The following is an 18,926-nucleotide window of genomic DNA, read 5'->3' on the forward strand; positions in this document are numbered from 1 at the left end:
CAACTTGTATTAATCTATCAGCTCTCAAAGGCCGAGTAGAATTACTTTTAGTGGCATTGGGGCAGTATGATATTCTTAGAACGAACATTTCAACTTGTTAATACTGTATGATTTAATTTCCTTGAGTTCTTGTTGGACCTCTCGGGAAATCGATATATTCGACCTTGAACTTTTCCGTAAACGTTGACATTTCACATGTCACGATATTTCCTTCACCTGCTGCAATACTGCAAATTGCGATATTCGCAAAGCTATTTCATATTCTAACCTAATCCCAGTAGGAGAGATGTCTAGCGATATTTAAAGTTTGGAGACGTGCTATACCTTTTCGACAGAAAAATGTCAACTTTCCTGAAATGTTTCCATATTTCAATTGGAAGGGTGTTTTCTAAATGTTGTACGAAACTTCGTAGGATGATTCGCAAGGTGGTTTAAAATGTGGGGATATGTCCGGAATTGCTTCGTTTCTGAGGTACAGGGAGGGCTTTGAAGTTGAAAAAAGCAGTGTTTATAGCATATAATAAATATTTTACTCATCATTATGAATTATATTATATTGAATGAAATATATTTATTTGAGTGATTCCCGATTGAATATGCATATTTGAATATTTGGAATACGATATTTTTCCTAATTGTAGAATTTATAATAAGCAGAAGCAGAATATTTATTATTTTCTGTATCTGCCTGCTGAAATTCAAGGTTTGGCAACTTTTGCTCTCCTAGTGTCATTGGTTGTTTCACGTCGTTTGGCGCACTTGAAGTTTGTTTTTTGAATTTCTGATATATTTAGGTATTTATTTCAATATATTTTGAGTTACTATGAAACGTTGATTCACTATGGGACATAAGAGGTGCGTTCTTTGTGGAGAAACTCGCGAATTGAATGAAATATCGTATAACTGATATGTTTTCATTTCCGGGCGCTTCATGTCGAATTTGATAGTTCATGTTGAGGACAAAATTTGCTTTCTGAAAATGACATATGCTCCCTCTATCTATGTTTATTAGTCTGAGGATCAGATGAAAGATCATTTTGAACATATGTACCATCTATTGAAGAAACAATGAAACTTTATTTTGTATTTCGACATACGGAAATCTGAACTCAGCTATACTCAAGTTCGAATCCCAGTATTTCACTTTCATTTTCTTCAAAGACCACGTCTGCAGAAAATCGATCTATTCAGCCTTGAACTTTTCCATATGGTATTTCCTCTATTCAATGCAGTTAGTCAGATTCTGCAAATTGCAATATAGAGGTATGTTCGCGATGTTATTTCATATCCAACACTTTGAAGTTTCAGACATTATTTGACGTTTGAAATTGTGAAGTTCGACGTTTTCCGCTCAAAAATGTCAACTATGCCTAAATGCTTCCCCTTATCAAGGGGAGTATGTTTGATACATAGAGTTATAAACATAGATACAGGAAGTATACGCAATTTTTACAAGTCTCCAACATGGTTAGATTACGTTGTCGGATTGTGAGATATTTTCAAATCCACAATTTCATCATATCGTTATGAACGTATATTATATTGAATGAAATATGTTTATTTGAGTGATTATCGATTAAATATACAAATTTGAATATTTGGAATGCGATATTTTTCCTAATTGTCGAATTTATAATAAGCAGAATATTTATTATTTTCTGTATCTACCTGCTGAAATCCAAGGTTTGGCAACTTTTGCTCTCCTAGTGTCATCGGTTGTTTCAAGTCGTTTGGCTCGCTTGAAGTTTGTTTTCAGAATTTCTGATATATTTAGGTATTTATTTCAATATATTTTGAGTTAATATGAAACGTTGATTCACTATGGGACATCAGAAATGCGATCTTTGGGGAGGAACTCGCGAATTGAGTGTAATATCGTATCACTGATATGTTTTAATTTCCGCGCGCATCAAGTCAAATTTGATAGTTCATGTTGGAGACAAAATTTACTTACTGAAAATGACATATGCTCTCTATATCTAGGTTTATTACTCTGAGTTTTTGAACGACAACATGAATACTGCCTTTATTCTTCATTTTATAACTCAGGAACGCATTTTGCAGTTCATTATAATTCTTTTTTTGCGAGGTACAAAAAATTACCATTCCCAAGTTTCTAAAGTTCTTGAGATTACCATATGGTTTATACCGTTGGAGGAGTTGAATCTCACCAATTCAGTGCCGGGAAGCGATTCATTTCGATTGATTCCAATTCAATGGATAATCAATCTACATATTCCTCGATTAAATTGTAGTATTGTTCGTTGAATTGCTGTAGTCGCTGTTTGATACAGACCCAACGTGAATTGAAGACACAATACTACTCTACGATAACAATTCCAATTATGAATCTTGCCAGGATTCGATCACTTTATGGAAAAAAACACTGTTACACGTGGTTGCAAATATAAGTGTTAATTAGAACGTGACTCAACTGACAATGAATAAATGCGTTGTATTTCTCAATTTGCATCGTTTCAATATAAAGTGATACCAACGACTCTGAGGTATTCTGTTTAAACGAAGAGCGTACTTTCTATTGTACTGCTCTTATTTCGCCTGTTATGCTAATTGACAGCGGAAAAGACATTTATGCAATCCTTGCATTGTTACTGTACATACACTTCTTATTCGTTTTTATTCGGCAACGGAATGGTTTCCTCGTTTGTTGATTATGCCTGCACTCATTCGAGGATGCTGTTCATTTTATTCGTTCCCTTGAAGGCTTAATCGTAGGACTGATTTGAAGAGCTTTCACAATTTTTAAATTGGAGCAGTTGTGGCTTGAATTTAAGTCGAAAGAAACATCTCGCAAAATTCATTAAATACTTAAGAGAGAAAGATCACTGTCTCAAACACCAACATGTAAATTTTCAGCACAAAATTATGATTTCCATAAACGTCTAACAGATCATCAGCGGTGAATCACCCTGTATATAGTTCAATGAATGACGATCTCTCAAAAGCTCCTAACGCCAAGTAGATGCTCTTCCCAAATTTTCATTCACACGTTGTTATATGTAGAGTAGTGCGAATTGAACTGACGCAAGTTCATAATCCAAGAACAGATAAACCACTACGAACTTGTTTACTCTGTACCCTCGATATGGAGTTTTCATGTCTAATGTTATCGAATCTGATACCATATTGTCCCACCATTCCTGCTGTTTAGTCACCCTCATTTTCTACATAAACGTCCAGGTCAGTATTCCCAGGCATTATCATTTCAGACCGCCTTGGCTCCTTTTTTTTTCTCGATATTCCTAGTTGTGAATACATATTTCAAATACCCAAAGTAAATATCGATGCATAAGAATTTAGTCACTGAAAAGTAAAAAGTGTTAGATTAGATTTATCCAGATAAAGGGGCACATTTTCACTAGACCTTGAACTTTCAAGTTCATGAAACTATTAATAAATAGAAGACATACTTATATACTTCTTTTACTTGTGTGTTTGTATTTTCTACCGCAATTAAATTCGATGTTTACATTCTCACAAGTGGGAATATCTTTGAAGTCTGATCCTTACTTCACTCAATGCATTCTTAAGAGTTCCTGTCATTATATTCTGTTGTTTGTTTTTGTTTGATATCAGTGGAGTTTGAAGGTATCCTTTCATAATTCAGATAATAACCGTATAAGTTCAGAACTTACATCTTACATTTCTACAGCTTTGAAATGGATTTAAGTATCATTGTTCAGCCACTTATTGAAGTATAATTATAGATAATGTTTAAAAATGGAGGACTAAAATTGAGAACCTGCTTCTCGTTTCTTCACTTATTTTTAGTTTTTTCTTTACTTTTCTTCATCTACAAATTTAAGACATACATTCTCAGAGCAATAAAATAAATAGAGTTGCCTGGTCTGTTCAAAAGTTCTGATGGCTATGAAACCAAATCTCGTCTTTGTTGTTTTGACTTCGGACAAGGGTCGTAGAGGGAACGTTAGGATTTTTTTATGATGCGTAAGATTCTGAAAGCAAACAGAGATTGAAATTCTTCTGCTAGTAACTATTGGGATTCGGCTTCAGAATCCTCCCTATGAGGTCGAAATTATGCGGTTGCTATGGTAACATTTCGAAGTAAATAAAAACAAACTAATGATTTCGGCCCCAGAAAAGAGATGGAAATGGCATCTTTTGTATTTTATGCGTTCAGCTCTTCCGATTGAGTAAAATCAATTTAAAGATGGCCAGTATTCTCGCAAAACTGTCAGACATGGGAGTTTCGAATTGTAACTGTGAAATATTCGTATAAATTAAAAATTCTCTTCGCTTCTCAAACAATACAATGACCTCCTTTCTGTCATCGTCAGTCTTTGCCAATGTATTCATTTAAATATTTAGAATGCCCGCATATTTGTTGAACGAACATTGAGAACATTCGTAATTAGTCATGCCAATTTTTGGCATTATTTACCATGATTTGAAATGTAAATTGAAAGCGATTTATTGACGCGACACAGACACCATCTGCAATTACTTACAGCATTGTCTACCTTTTGTGTTTTAATGTATATACTAAGTGATTTATCTCGAATTACAAAAGGATTTCCAATAGGAATGTTTCCTATAGTGTCAACACTTAGTTTTGACATTTCTTTTCTGATTTGTGTTCTGTAGGTTACGCCATTTAATCATGGGAATATACACGTTTCAACAACAAGTTTTTCATTTGTTTTATCATAATTATTGCACATATTTGTGTATATAATGAAAGTAATTTGATAAAAACTAATGAATTACAATATTCAGTTGAGCGACTCACTATTTGTCGTGTTTTAGACAAATTTGGAAGTGGTACCATGTACTGCGCAGTACTTGGTACTGATACTCTTGTACAAAGAAAATTCGCTTTCAAATTTGTCTAGAATAATACTAATAGTGAGTCGATTGAATGAACGAACACTCTCTTCGTATGAATTAATTTTAAATTTTAATTTAATATAAAATCGATAGGAACTATTCTCCGAAATTAAGTTGAAGACTCCAAATTGCACAAACTGACGTTGCATATAAGATTTCATTCAATAATTTCCGTTTTCCGTAAAAACTTTATTATTATTGGTTATTGGTCAACATAGCAATGTCTTTTCCGAAGAAAGATTCGTCTTTGATTTCTAAATGAGCTTCAATCTCGATAATCATATCTTAATTGGAGTCTAATTTTTTTCCCTGGATCACCATTTAACAGTTGTTGTCGATAATTTATGCTTCAAATTTGCATTGGTATGTAAAATGACAATTTGAAGCCACGTGTAAGTTTATCACGTAAGCAGAGTTAAATAAAATTCAAAAAGAATATTACAAACAATTTCCTTATATTTCCTTGATCACAAAACTCATGGAGTTTAGAATTTGTGTTTTGATATAAATCAATAATTTATTAATTTGACTTATTTGGTTTTTCCAAAAACTCTCCAATAAAAATATCTCAGAAATGGTATGTTTTAAGCATATGAACAAACTTATGTTCATTTATTGCGTGCAATCTGAAAAGTCAATGAAAACAGGGTGTTCCATAGGAAAAAAAACATATTTGGGTCATTTACCACGCGATTGAAATTTTGCGTGTATCTATATAATGAATTACAATTTCAAGCTATGAGCTAAATTTTAAGATGATCATATTCACAGAACCATAGACCATAGAAGTATACAGGGTGGTCCAACGAAAACTTAACACCTCGATTTTCGGACTTGAAAATGAAAATGGGGAAAATCGTTTGGACCAGTAAATTTCTGATTCGAGGGGAACAACTTTTCCGCTTTATTCTTCCCAGTAACTTCAACCCCCTAAAAGGGTGAGCACAACCCCCGCGGGGAACGAAAAAGTTGTTTCCCTTCGAATCAGAAATTGGCGGGTCCGAGCGATTTTCCACATTTTTATTTTAAAGTGGGAAAATCGAGATGTTAAGTTTTGTTGGAACACACTGTACAAAAACAAATTTGGAAAGCAATGACGTGAAGTCTGGCGCTTTTGAACGCTTTTTCATTCATTCACCAACTGCATCCTTGGAGATCACATAACTGTGTGAATGAACGACTTACTGACTTTCCTCGTTTTACTGACATCTTAATCTTCAATTATACAGGGTGGCCATTTGAAAACGAAACAGACGAGATTACAGACGAAATAAAGTTTTTCGAAAGAAATGCTCGGACAGGTCGATTTCTGTTTCGAGGGAGACAACTTAAGATGTAGGTTACGGACGCATAGCGCTTCAACCCTTGCTGCTACAACCCTCACCCCCAATTTTTAAATAGGGAAGATGGGGTGAGTGATACCTCAATTTAAAGGTATTTTTATACTGATTTCAGCACAGTAATTGTTTTTTCATTTTATGCATTAGTTCTCGAAATATTCATGCGTTAGTTAGTTAGGAAGGAAGCCACAGTCATGGTTGTTTTGAAGCTCAAAATGTCGATTTTTCACAAAATACTACAAGTGCCATGAAAACACCACTTCATTTCCAAATACTTAGTTAAGAATATTTCGAGAACTAATGCATAAAATGAAAAAACAATTACTGTGCTGAAATCAGTATAAAAATACCTTTCAAATGGGGTATCACTCACCCCATCTTCCCTATTCAAAATTTGGGGGTGAGGGTTGTAGTAGCAAGGGTTGAAGCGCTATGCGTCCATAACCTACATCTTAAGTTGTCCCCCTCGAAACAGAAATCGACCTGTCCGAGTATTTCTATCGAAAAACTTTATTTCGTCTGTAATCTCGTCTGTTTCGTTTTCAAATGGCCACCCTGTATGAGAATATTTGTAATTTCTTCAGTAACATTATGTCCTGAGTCGATTTCCCAGAACACCTCCTGTCGTTTCCTATGCAGAAGATCACGTAACTACCCAAGATCTCATTTGCATCGTTCCTCCTGTATCCGTCTGTACGTCATCGACGCAGTTCACTTGTGACGCTCTTGTTACCTCGCGAAATATACTTCCGCCGGTCCTGGTCGGTTTGTTTTGTCAGCCTCGTGCTGAGAGCAGCAGCATTCTATCAGACAATCCTTTCAGTATTTACCCGATTATCGAGATGAACAGCATCTCCCGTGATGACGCCATTGGATATGTGTAGCTCCAGTACAAATTCAATTTGGCTAACGAAAGGTGATCCGGTGAAGTTCCGGTGCAAAAGCGGTTTCCGGAAGACAGAGTGACGTCACGTGTGTTGTGGTGCCGAAGTGCGATGGTGGTGGTGGTTGTAAACAGTGCTGTCGTTTAGAATTTTCGGCGTATGCTACTGAGATTCGTTTTGCACTTTTGACGTAGGAGAACACACTTGATAATATTTTCAACACTAAAGAAATTATGCATTAGAATTAGGAGAGAAATATATTTCGGAAATATTGAAATTGACTCCAATTTCTTAAAAAAACAAACAGCGAAAACTGAATATTATAAATAATTAAAAAAAGTCAGTTATACAAAACATTGATATGCGATATACTGGGTAAGTCTGAGAAGCAATTCTAGAACAATTCACGTTAACAAAAATTGAGTAATAATACCTATTTAGGTATCTACAGAGGATAAAACGAAAAAAAAAGGATATTATTTTTTTCGGGGCTCCAATTTCTTAACTGTCATTTGGTATTCCTTCACTAATTATTAAGTATTTGAAATATTTCTATTATGAACAACTATTCATAGAAAAATTAATAGGATAATGAAAGAAGCCGAAAGTATATAAAACTTTTCTCTAATTCTGTGGTTATTCCGTTCATTCTTCCACATCTTGTAGAACAAAATCGTGCGAGAATATATCAGAAACGCACAGTTTTCATGGTTATATTTTATTATTCTATGTTGGTACTCCGAACTTTCCGCCACGGCTTTATCTGTCAATTCATCAATTTGCCTTAAAGAAATCAGTTCTGCCAACCAACATTTTTCAATGCAAAAATCACTAAATTATATTTATGGAAATATTGCATTAATTTCAATGAAAATGCAATGAATTAGAGAAAATAATGTATAATACTCGTACAGAAGGCTCATTCTACCACTCGTTCATTCCAAAACTCGCCACTTCGTGGCTCGTTTTTGAATTTTGAACTCGTGGAAGAATACCAATGCCTTCTGCACTTGTATTATAAATAACTATACCAGAATCAAACCGCAATATGCAGCATTCAATAATCTCTCCCAATGTTGAATTGTTAGAAGTTAGAGATGGTTCTCAGACTCGTCCATTATATTTCAAATCAATGTTGTTTTGAACGAAAAACACAGGTTGAAACGACGTCATCAAATAGCTGTGAAATATAATGAATAACTATAATAAAATTTTAAATTCGAATTTAAGGCCTATAAAAATTAACAGTCTAGTAATAAAGGTACGAACTACTCCTTATATTGAATACTTCAGATTTTTATGATTCATATAATATAGTCGAGAAGTGCATGTCATTTCTTGATGATATTTCTGAATTTTAAATAGAAGAACAATTTTTAAAATTTTCTGAATATTGGTTCAATTGAGATGGAAATAATGAAGCAATTATACTAGAATTTACATTTGTAATTGATTACAAACATTTGCCTAAAAGGTGGTGAACTTTTGTTCTGTTGTTCTATTTACTCTTTTAAATTTTATGAATTATTTATAATTGTTTCGCTACACAGTAGCTTCTGCAGATCTTGTATTTTCAATTTTGTAATAAGTTATTAAAAATGTAAAATCTGAAGAAGCTTCTGTGTAGTGAAAATAATTTATAAATTTATTAATAATCGTAATTTATGGAATTGAACAGTGGAAATAGAATAACTAGAAAAATAGAATAATTTAATTTGGATTCAGCAAGATATGTATTGAGGAAAATATATTTTCTGGTTACCGTTAAATAAAACCATCAATTCTGAAATTTCAACATAGTTTCTTCGGTGCAGCATTTGGCTGTTTGTTTCCGTAATGAGTCTTAGACTTACGAAGATACAATGGGTAGCAGCTGCGTCTTTAAAGGGACCAATCCATCCTTACCATTCTACTATAACAAGAATGAATTTGGATGGGTAGTATCTAAAGCTGAGAAATATAATTTATTGAAATCTCACTGGTTTCAAACAGCTGTGAGTGACTCGAACGGAATAAGAGCTTTTGTGTGATATATGAATAAGTTTTCTTGTGGTTGAGTTGCCGAAAAAAAAGAATCAGAGTAAAAAGTGGACCAGGTGTCCCATTTCTTAGAGGTCAATACCTATATATCTTGTTGAATTGTACGTTGAATGGTTTCCATAAAGTCGGTAAGATTTAAAGTAGGTCCGTTTTTCAAACGTCGAAAGTCATTATAACAAATGAATGAAGTCTTATGTTTCAAGGTTGAATTTTTTTTAGCTCAAAGTTGTTTCATTAACAAATTTGATAAAATTAATTTCCATGAAATTTTCCAATAATTTTTCGCTATCAGTCTTCAGATTAATTTTACATTCATTTTCATTAATTGGAAAAGTATCGATATCTTTCTTTGTCAAAATTCATGAGTAAATGACACTGCATACTGTTTTTCTACAAAATACCGATGATTATCTCGCAGAGCATTGTTAGAAGATCCGTTTCCATAAAGTCTACGTGATTAAGTTAGAATAGTGGTTTTGGCGGAAGCTGGTTTGCCTTTCGAAGAAATCGCGGCACTATGACAAATAGAATTCCGAATAATACGGAGGTTCTAGATTCCAGAACACGAATCCGAGAACGTCGAACAATAGGAACAACCGCCACAGGATTCCTTAGTATTGAACGCCTCTCGAACATCATGAATAGGGATAACTCCAGGATATTCTGAAGTTCAAATCTGACAGTTCCGCCTGTTAACTGAGGGATCCAGACGAAAAAGAGTTTTGCGTGAGATTTACACGCGTCGGAGGTCTACCTAACCGTCAGAACAACCTAAACCACAGATCTATCTAGCTCACAGTTATAATGGGCGCTTCCTTAAAAGCTTGAAATCTTCAAGTAATAATACAAAACAAAAATCTCATTGTAATGAATTTTTTTGTTATTATAATCTGGTAAATAATTTCATGGCATTTATTTTTTTTGATATGATTTCCGACATATGTCCATTCGATAATTTTTCACTACTTCTTCAAATAAATCTGGCCGTATAGCGTCAATGGTAGCTTGAATATTGGCATCCTGTGTTTCAAGAGTTGCTGGTTTGTCGGCATAAACCAATAACTTAACAGGACCAATTTCTTAATGGCTTGAGGATTGTCTTCTCCATATACAGCAATTTTGGTTATTGACGAAATTATTAAACCAGAAAGGACCTTCTACACTAAACACAATTCTTCGATAAAAATGCTCATCTTCGGCTAGTTTCAAATTAGCCCAATCAGCAAAAATGATTATGATCACTTGGCTTCAATCCTTGCACGAGAAATATTTTATAGGCATAAAATTTTCCTCCTAGTCGAAAGACAAAGACCAACAAGTTGAGAACGGCGACGTATCGACATTTAGGTGGCTTGTTCAACATTTCGCGCTACAGCAGCAATATTCTCTTCGGTACACACATTTCTTTATCTTGTTGGTTTTGAATCGAGAGAAGTAAAATTAGTGCGAAAACGATCAATAACTACACGAATTGCTCACTAGGTAGATTATGTTGAACGTAAAATAGATGAAGTTCTCAATGAACTTCGCGAACAGATTTATTTTTTCGAATTCCACAATAAGAAAGCGTTTGCATGGCTCTAAAACGATTCATGATGAATTGCTAAACCCTACTAAATAGAAATGTCAACACAGTTTGACATTCTCAACTGTCAAACCATAGAAAATAACCATCGAAAAATCCTCATGCTGCTAAAAAAGCACTCGTTATTTTACACAACTTTGCAGATATATTTCGATCAATTTTCCACTTAAGATAAAAAACTTAACGTGTTATGCTGAATTCAAGTACTGAAAATTGAATTTGTTTCGCAGAAACCGTCTGACTAAGCGCATAGCGATATAACTGTATTTTTCGAATTATATGAATTTCGCAATCAGCTTCTTATGGATTTATCAGATCTCGATTCATATTTCCAATGCTATCGCTATTGCACTTTCAAGGTAACTCATTCAATATTTTTTGTGATATCGAATATTGTGACGATTTTCTCAATAATTTTATTTCATTGTTGCAAATCAAGTATTGAATAATTTGTAGAACTCCAATGCACTATTCACTAGTTCACAAGTTATTATTTTACTTGAAACATTTCCATTCAATTACTATTTGAAACGCTAATCTATTGTTATGTTTATGAAATGTTGAAATTATGTGTTAACACGAAACTGATAAGCGGATTCAGGAAATTACTAGGATTTTTCCTAAACCTGGTATGTTTCAACATATTTCATTATTTATCATGAAGCATTGGAGAACTTGTTCACAAGGTTAATTAAATTGATATGTCTGCTTACCACGTTCCTTCTGGTACGGTAAATTTGAATTTATCTCGCCTTAATGTAACGATTGAAATTTGCATGTACCTACTCGATTCTATATTCGATTATTTCGTCATATTATTAGTTTATCGTCATTGTCCGATTTCTTGTTTGCGGTTTTGGGTTTACCGCCAATTCGTTTTCCTTAAAGCCTGAAGATAATTTTTGTTCGAGTGATATATCCGTTGGATTGAACCATAGAGTAATAAACATCGATAGAGGGAGTACAAGCAATTTTTATATGTCCCCAACATGGTTAGATTACGTAGTCGGATTGTGACATTATTTTAAATCCACAATTTTACTATATCGTTATGAATGTGTATTATATTGAATGAAATATATTTATTTTGGTGATTCCCGATCAAATATTCAAATTTGACCATTCGGAATCCGATATTTTTCCTAATTTTCGAATTTGAAATAAGCAGAATATTTATTATTTTCTGTATCTACCTGCTGAAATCCAAGGTTTGGCAACTTTTGCTCTCCTAGATTCATCGGTTGTTTCACGTCGTTTGGCGCGCTTCAACATTGATTTCTGAATTTCTGATATATTTAGGTATTTATTTCAATATATTTTGAGTTAATATGAAACGTTGATTCACTATGGGACATAAGAAGTGCGTTTTTTGTGGAGAAACTCGCGAATTGAGTGGAATATGATACGTTTTCATTTCCGCTAACTTCATGACAAATTTAATAGTTCATGTTGGGGACAAAATTTGCTTACTGACATGTACTCCCTCTTTCTATGTTTATCACTTTGAGGACTAAACTTAATTGATCCAGGAGTCGAATTCGGGTGGTTTTGAACGCTTATTTAAGATGAAAAAACTTAAGATGAATTTTAAGAATTTTGTTGATGATATTTAAAGAACTGCATTGTGTGAAAATTGAAAAATTTTCGTGAATAAAAAAATAGTTTTTTAATTTCATTGAATTTCGCAAAATCCAAAAGTCCAGTCCCGTGCCTGGATAGTTCAACATGATCCTCCACTTATTTTTAGCCTTATTTACTATTTAAATATAGAACAATTAATTTCAACTTTATCTCGGGCGTAATAAATCCCAAGACAATCAGGTGAGACGCGTTTATGTAAATAATGAATTGAATACCACATAAACAAAACATTAAGATTAACGTCTTTGTTGGGCATATGGAGTTTATCGGAAAATTTTTAAGTACAGCTGCCCAAACTTTCCGGCAGGTAGCGTATTATGATAGTGAAAATGTTGCCAACTGATCTATTTGAAATTCACGCAAATTAACAACGCTAGGCGATAAAAACACAAATCATTTTCAGAGCCACGGTATTTTTAAAATGAGAAAAACTGGTGTGATTATCTAGTTACCTTATTAATTATTTCCTTCACTATCTGCAATGATAATATTCTATTTGATGTGGTTTTTGGCATCAACCACGTTTTTTTATTAGAGCTATCGAATATACTTTGGCACAAAAATTGATCAATTTTCTGACTTTTACAACAAATTTTTCGAGCGCTTGTTCTTCGAACCATGAGGTGGATAATTTCGTGATGATGTCAGTATTTTTCAAATTTGGAGCCAGGTATGGCCTCAAATTATTTCACGATAGTAGTATCAAATGTCGAAAAATATACAAATAATGTTTTTTTTATTTTAAAACTGTATATTCGATTGAGATTCCACTTGAATTACAGTCTTAACCTCATGCAACATTTAATGTCGATCGTTCAACCAAACCATAAAAAATTCAATTGTCTACATTATCGAAAAAATATCACCCAATATTTCAGTGACCACAAAACTGATGGAGTTAAGATTATTTATATGAAATAACAGTTTATGCTCTATGTAAATTTTCAAGCTGATCAGAATTATAGACAATTCAAGAAGAAAATTGGAAAGAAAATGTTTAATATTTTAGTTAGTTCTATCTATCTATTTTATATTTCTATTAGGTATCATAGATACGTGCGAGTTGAAATTTTAGGTCGATATATAAAATATCCATTCCAAGCTTCATGCAAAATTTGTTGTTAATAGCTGCCTCAGAACCATAGAAATTTCAAGCAAAATATTGAAAAAAAAACGAGTGAAGCATCGACGTGAAGTCAAAAGCTTTTCAGCGATAGTTCATTCATACGCCAATTGCTGCCTTGGAGACCACACATAGCTATGTATATTGGTAAATATGTAGTCTCCAAGGGTGAAATTGGTGCATGAATGAACAAGCACTCGAAATCTCCCAACTTCACGTCAGTGCCCTCCTCGTATTTTATTTATTATTGCTATTTTTATTGTCCTTATATTTTTTAAGCTTCTAACACATGCCAATACAGAACAAAATAAGGTTTTCACTATTACCTACCAAAATCTAAATAAGACATCTATTGTCCTGCCAACATAGTCCTGAAGTTTTCACAAGCTGACTCAACAGGTCTGCCAACACCTGAACACAGCAGTTTTCTCATAAATTTTTGGCTCGATTCTGTCCGTCTAAAACCAGGTGTTCCCACCTATTCGTTTATGTTGCATGAAACGCTTCATGTGTTTACGGGATCGTTATACATTTTGTATGTGTAGAATCATCTGCTGTGTTGGTGGATTAGGGTGAAAGGAGAGTTAGTTAGGTGTGTTCCACCCAGGGATGAATATGTTTATTGTAAATTGCAGCCCTCTCATTTAATCCCCGTTCTTCCATATTATATTCTCTTCCAAGGTCAACTAGCGGTCTTTCATTTAGCCCTCACTTCAATGTGACGTTATTTCTCTATTATGTTCAGTGATAAATGTGTCTTAGGATTGAATAAATAAAGTCGAAAAGCAAAATCCAAGGTATCAAACTTCAAGAAAATATGGCCAATTACGTATTGAAAGAACTCCATTTCAAATAATTAATTGATAATACACATGTGATGACTCTTTCCAAGCCGTTCAGATAGATCTGAACCCAACCGTTCTCTGGCAGTCACCATCTCTATGTGGGGGTGTATAAGACGGGGAACACCAAATCCTTCACTGATTATTCCATCAGATATAAGATATTGTACGATAACATTGGTTTAGAATACCTTGCCAAAGAAATTATGAAATTTATTAAGTCCATGGTTATAAAATATTATTTGAATTTTTCCAATGTAAATTGGAATCGAAAGTGCTTTTCCCCTGAAGCAGTTTTTTTGTCAAGTTAAAAATTTATGATATATGTATCATGATTGATATGAAAATTACACGAAAAAAAAATCGAAACTCTTCTTTCATTTTTCAGTTCGATGTTGAATAATTAGCAGGCTGACTTTACCAATTACCATAGCTACTGTCAAATATGCATTAGTCTTTATGAACACACTGTAACCAGAAAGACCTTCTGTTTCAACATACATTTGAAAAATATTTTTATAATAATAATAACAATGAAGGACTCTTATTGAATGAAGAGTTATAATAAATTAAACCACAACATCTTTTAATGGTACGCCAATGAGATATTTCAAACTACAAATAATAGTTGAATTGCTCGTTCCATTTCAGGCAAAAAACCTCTGATGCCTTTTTTTTTCGTATGAGGTGCCATTTCGTTTGTAAAAACAAAACATCTTAACTTTACGACAGAGTTAAGATGTTTAATTTTTCACAAACGGAATCTGGAACGAGCAATTCAAAAATTATATGCAGTATGGAATATCTCAGTGGCGTGCCATTTTTTCTTTGAAAGATCGAGAGGAATAAAGTTAGCACTTGCAAGCAATAGTTTTATATCAAGCTGTTATTATTTTTTTCATGCAGAATCATCCCCTGAAGTTTTCCGAACTTATAACCCTGTATAGTTTTGGCCACAATTTTATACAATGGATTTTTAGCAAGGGAATTCCAACCCAGATCGGAGTTCATCAGATTTCCAGCAACTTTCCACAAATGCCTAATTCAATTTGTTTAATCGGTTTACAAAAAAGCTTTATCACAGAAAATAATCGAACAAAAACGCTCAGGTGTGAAAGGTCCTTGGGCCAGATGAACGCGAACGGTCGATCATCTGGTACAGTGTTGCATTATGCTTGCATTTCTCCTTCATGCTCCAGTCGGTCCACTGTTATTATCAAACGGACAAGAACACAATGATAGAACGTGGCGGGGTTCAGTAATCTGTTTTTATCCCTCAGGTTTCCGCATCGTGCTGTTCTGGTACACCTCGCGAGTGGTTATTTTCGTTTGCGTAAACGATTAAGCGCTCACCTCGATAACCAACTGCTGTAACAAGACAAGATGTACTTGCGCCCAGTCTTTCCGTTTTACGTAGAAGGATAATGATGCAACCGAAGCCATAATTTATCTTTGTTATTCTTAATACCTGAACCTTGAGATCGGGTAGACAGAAGTGGATGTAAACTTTACTAAATCGGTTTATATTAACTTGTCTTTTAAACCCTGCTTTCAGCACTATAACTGAAGTTCGCTATTGGAACAGAAAAGTAGGGCTGCAACCGAAACCGAACCGAACTACCAATTCCGGCCGATTCGGCTGCTCGGCCGGAATTCCGGCCTAGGCCGAATTCCAATTCGATTCGGCCGAATTTTTCCAAGTGAAAATTGAAAGAAAAACAGGAGATAATTTTGATAATTTATTTGCATAATAAAAATGAAAAGTCTTCTAGAAATATGATATATCAATCCTAAATATCACAGATTAAAAAATAAAAGTCTTCTAGAAAAGGAACGTAATTCATAATTATCACAGCTGAAAACATAAAAAATACTCTTCACGAAAAGGATCATAACATAATTCATAATTAATAACATCAGGATGAAAACAAAAATATTTCTGATTCTATAGAGTAGTCAAATAAAACAACTAAACATTTTCATGAATGAACACTATTTTTTCGGCCATTTCGGGATCCAACAAACTTCTCTTATCTTCGAAAATGTTCCTCATTTCTGAGAATAAGCGTTCGCTTGGAACACTTGTTCCAGGACATAAAAGAAATTTCGGTACAAGTTTGAAAATGTAAGGAAAGTTTTTATTCTGTGTCTTCCAAAATTCGAGAGGACACGAATTCCGATCTAAAATGGGTTTTTGGAGGTATTCACCAATTTCATCCGTGATGGATTTTTTAACATCACAGTTTTTGTTTTCTTTAGAGGAATTGGCAATGTCTTCAAAGCATTGCCATAAAGTTGAAGTCTCGTTACTGGCCTTCTTTTTTTTTATTAATGGTTCGTCATCTGAGTTATTCGTTTCCGAATCGCTTCCTCCAGTAAGTCTACTTATAGAAGTTATTTCCTTGATCACAATGGAAATAATTGATTTTTTTCCCGATGTGTTAAAAAACACATTTTTATATCTCGGGTCGATGAAGGTAGCTATGGAATAGTTTTTATTAAAAACTAGATTTTTCCTCTAGTCCTTTTTCTGAAGCTTCTTTGAAGGAGTTTCGATCTGCCATCCGGCCAACGGTTCGGTTTGTGATTCGGCCTACAAATTCGGTTCGGTCCGGCCAATACAGCCGGATCGAAAAATTCGGTTCGGTTTGAAAATGGCGTTTCGTTGCACCCCTACAGAAAAGTCCACTGATTATCTGTTTGATCTAGGTTTATAAGAAGTAACAATTAAAATTTGAAAGTATCATGTTGTGAAATCTACTTCTGATGGTTTAAATTCAAACATCTATAATGATACATTTTCTTTCAATTATAGATATTCGGATTTGGTTGAAAAAGAAAAGAAATTTACATACGTTGATTTTCATGTAGAAATTATAGGTTTGAACAGAATATTGAAGGTTATATTGTAATGTAGACATTCAAGAAGGAACTAGGCGGTAAGGTAGATATATCTGCGAAGTAGGTTTCTACCAACTACTACATAGAACTGACTAGGAATATCTGTGAGCTATATGGATCTATGCTACATGGATCTGTGGGTCATATAGATATGAGAGTTACACAGATTAGACTGAGGCTCAACTTTTCAGGATCTGGCCCATTTTTATCTTTTGTCCCTATGCCCTGCTCCCAAGATCTTCAATACGCTCTATTAGTGTGACGTCACACACCGCCATTTTGGGTTCTCCTGTCAGTATTCGGAATCCAAACAAATAAATTGTCATTAAAATTAATACGCGTTGAAGGAATTGGCTTATTTTTATAAATAAGAGTATTTGAGGAACTATTTCAGCATTAATTGATAGACAGAAAGAACGAGGTTAATACCAGTAAGTTTGAATCCTGTATCATTCCCCAGATTTTGTAAAAATCCGTGTTTATTAGTTGAACTTCAAGTTCGAACTTACTGGTATTAATCTCGTGCCTTCTGTCTATTAATTAATAGTAAAATCGTTCCTTCAATAATCTTATTTATCAAAATAAGCCAATTTCTTCAACGACAACGTAATAAATTGAATGACAATTTGTTTGTTTGGATTCCGATGACTGACAGGAGAACTAAAATGGTGGTGTGTGACGTCATCACTAATAGAGCGTATAGTGTTGGGAATCTGACGACATCCTTAGGGGCCAGAAACATCATATCGTAAAGATTAAGAACTGGCCTACCTAGGAGTTTGGCATTTATACCAGCCAATTCTAGACATTTGCACAAAGTCGACTCAGCTGTTCCTTACCACGATTTGCAGAGCCTGCATATTTCTACTGACAAGCCCATTTGGCACGACTACCCAATACAGACCTTCAGCAGTTCCACAATTCACTGAAGCTCATCTCGTAGCAGTTCCAAATTCCTGAAAACAACATGACCCGATATTTCGATAAAACATGTTACAAATGCACAAATAAAAGTGCAAATTCATGATATCTAAGTGAACATATTGTTTGTTTGTCTTGTGCACATTCACTTGTGAACTTGAAACTTGCCTTTTCATTACCGCACATGACATTTTGTGAGTCGACTAACATTCACAAACATTTGCTGTCTACGCCCATGAACTATTCCTTGGCAGTCAATTTCCAGTATCTTGACACGTTAACGATCTTTCCCATTTTTTACATCTTAATGAGATGTTTATACCAATTGAAACAATTTATGATGACTACTTAGTATACGCCCAGATTGATTATTGATTTATTAATTACCTTCGGAATTATTCAACAAAGAAATTTGCTGATGTATACTTGTGGCTTAAACAAGCAATCCTCTCAAGCGGGGTGCACCCCTTGCAATTGAATAGGAAAGATACATTGTGATACATCATTTGAAAGCTTTTTGAACCCTCTCTTCAACATCGTATGATAAGAAATTTTTTGAATAATCGTATTCAGAAGCTTTATCGTAGATACGTAATTATCGTAGAAGTATATACAGCGTGGTCTGACGAAAACTTAACATCTCGATTTTCTGGCTTTAAAATGAAAATGTGGAAAATCACACGGACTCGTCAATTTCTGATTCGAGTGGGAGCAACTTTTCCGCTCTTTGCATCCTCGTAACTGCAAACCCCTAATGGGGGTCAGTACAACCCCTTGATT

General features: G+C 34.1%; 1 protein-coding gene across 8 annotated transcripts in view; it reads left to right on the forward strand.

Annotated features, from left to right (window-relative positions):
* Positions 1–18,926, forward strand: part of LOC123673027 (serine/threonine-protein kinase MARK2) — a 74,058-nt gene that overhangs the window by 24,661 nt on the left and 30,471 nt on the right. Inside the window, exon 1 of one of the 8 annotated variants that reach the window (XM_045607429.1) lies at positions 7,031–7,283. The exons of 6 other annotated variants lie outside the window; for them this stretch is intronic. The gene's annotated coding sequence lies outside the window, so the exon portion shown is untranslated. Of the gene's footprint in view, positions 1–7,030; positions 7,284–18,926 lie in introns of those variants that run through there. One more of the 8 variants, XM_045607430.1, reaches the window with a different exon arrangement.

Source organism: Harmonia axyridis, chromosome 2 (genome assembly GCF_914767665.1).
Source record: "Harmonia axyridis chromosome 2, icHarAxyr1.1, whole genome shotgun sequence".
In the NCBI taxonomy this organism is placed as follows: Eukaryota; Metazoa; Arthropoda; class Insecta; order Coleoptera; family Coccinellidae; genus Harmonia; species Harmonia axyridis.